This window comes from Sebastes fasciatus, chromosome 5 (assembly GCF_043250625.1).
Source record: "Sebastes fasciatus isolate fSebFas1 chromosome 5, fSebFas1.pri, whole genome shotgun sequence".
NCBI lineage: Eukaryota > Metazoa > Chordata > Actinopteri > Perciformes > Sebastidae > Sebastes > Sebastes fasciatus.
The window spans coordinates 35,067,939-35,070,649 of record NC_133799.1 but is presented as its reverse complement, the minus strand read 5'-3'; positions in this window follow the sequence as shown (position 1 = coordinate 35,070,649).

Below are 2,711 nucleotides of genomic sequence, written 5' to 3'. Positions count from 1 at the left end.
TCATCATATTACGAGAATAAAGTCATAATATTTCATGAAAAAAGTTGTAATGTTACGAGAATAAAGTCATAACTTTACGATAAAAAAAGAAAATAACACATAAAATTACTACTTTATAATATTATGACTTTATTCTCATAAAATTACGACGTTTTTTTCTCGTAAACCTATGACTTTATTCTCATTATATTGACTTTATTCTCTAAATCTCAGATTTATTTTTTTTTCCTCATCATGGCCCTAATACTGCGTCGAACAGTCGTACATTAGACCTACAACAATGATAAATAAAAATTAAAATGTAAACGAAAAACAGTTATTCATTTCCATTTCTAAAAATCCACCGGGAGCCACTGGAGAGGAGCTAAAGAGTCACATGTGGCTCCGGAGCCGCAGGTTGCTGACCCCTGCATTTTACCAATTTCCCCCTAACATTAGTGCATATGTATATGCAGGTTTTTTAAACACGGGAAAACCTGCTAAAAATAGCCGATAGACTGGGTTTTCTTTTCAGGGTTCGATAACAGTGAAAACGTTACGGTGTTGCTTCTTTTTTATATCTGTTACTTATTCAGTCTCTCTTCTTTGAAACTCTCAAACCAGAGTTGCTGATTGTTGGAGCAGTGGAAAGACTAACAAAGACGGTTTTAATGAGTTTTATTTAGTTTCTGTCCAGTTTGAATGAAGCGTGTTTCAATGATCAGCGGGGATAAAACAATCTGTCAATGGAGTCTGGTGGCTTTGAGGAGAGCAGATTAACTGCATGTTTGGTACGTTAATAAATCATCCCCGTTGATTTTATTTAGTATATATTCACTGCAACGTGCGTCGCATAGCATCGCACCAGAAAAAGGGCAAAGGTGTCGTGTTTCCATCCCTGGCGATCGGAGCCGGAGCCGATAAATACCGCGACTGCTGTAGAGTCATTTGACCTGGAAACGAATGCCGATTGTAACCTTCCCACTGAAGACAAAAGACAGATGTTAGTGGGTTTCCCTCAGATTGAATTATGATATCATGAGGCGCCATCATCAGGTTGACATTTGAATCTGTCCGGTAGGCCTACTTTGGTTTATGGCTGGTTGTGGCTTTGGTTGTTTGTCCTTCTGTAAAGAATCTAGGGGTTATACTGGACAAGGATTTTAAAATGGACAAGCAAATAAACTCAGTTGTGAAATCAAGTTTTTTCCAACTGCGGCTTTTATCCAGAGCGAAGTCCTTTTTATCTTTTAATGATTTTGAAAAGGTAATGCACGCTTTTTTCACCACACGCCTCGATTATTGTAATTCACTTTACGTTGGCGTTAGCCAAGCCTCTGTTTTTTCCTGCCTGCAGCTTTTTCATGAGCACATCTCCCTTATTCTGGCATCTCTTCACTGGCTTATTAATATATAAATCGTTAAATGGGCAAGCTCCGACTTATCTCTCAGAGCTTTTAAAACCACATCTTCTATCAAGGACGTTCAGATCCTCTGAGCAGTTGCTTCTGACTGTCCCGAGGTCTATAGGTTGAAGCTCAGGGGTGACTGAGCCTTTTCAGTTGCAGCTCCAAAGCTCTGGATCGCTCTGGAACGCTCTGCCTCCACATGTTGGGATGTCCCCCACACTGCCTGTTTTTAAATCAAACCTCAAAACGCACTTTTATTCCTTGGCTTTTGGCTCGGCACGAGAGTTGACTATTTTAATCCTTTTTCCTCTCCTATTGGTCTTAACGCTTTTACTATTTTAATGTCCTGTTGGTTTTAAGTTGGTCTTAGTTGTTTTATTGTGTTGTTTTTATGTTTTTATGTTTAACTGTACAGCACTTTGGTCAACTTTTGTTTTTAAATGTGCTTTATAAATAAATTTGGATTGGATTGAATTGGATAGTCCTTCTACAAAAAAAGATCCTGTCATTTATTTCAAAATACAGGACTTTTAATCTGAAAATCACAGAGGTTGTTAATGTACACTGATTTAACTATTGAGCAAGGAGCATTTAGAAACTTTGCTCATGCTTCACTAGTTACTCACTCACACCTAAATTGAAGTGTCACGTTGCACCTTATAGACATGCTGAGAGGAAAGTAGTCCCAAACCAGACACTTTTATCTCTTTTATTATTCAAATAAAGAAAATCTGTCCACATTGTATTCCCCCTTTTCAGCTGCTCGTTCTTTATTGTCAAACGTTTGTATCGTGATGTGTTGTCAGTGTATATCGTTCCATCCCCGCTGACACAACAGGCCTGCCTCGTATCAAATGTGAAGTTGTTGTTTTCTCACTTACAACTTTGTATAGATCAGCTCGTTCAGCTTGTTCCCTAATAAAGAGACACGTAGAAATGGGAGGTATCAAAAAGAGGACGGTCAGGACTAGAGTTGTCTTTTGATCACTGATTGCAGATGTTCATGTTTTGTGAGTTGATCTGGCAGTTTATATCTATATATAGTATCAGCCTTCAACACTGCAGCTCCAGGTTTGTTTTATTATAATTTTTTTAGATGCCGCCTCATGCTCCCTGATGACGTCATGGTTGTAAAAGCCCAAAACCTCTCTGAATGAAGAGATCTGTCGGTGGTGCGCGTCTGTAATCCAAGTTACCAGGAGGCTGAGGCTCAGGAGCTCTGAGCTGCAGCAGACTGTGCCAATAGGGTGTGCGCACTAAGTTTGGTATTGATATGGTGCTCCTGGGGGAACCCGGGACCACCAAGTCGTCTAAGGAGGGGTG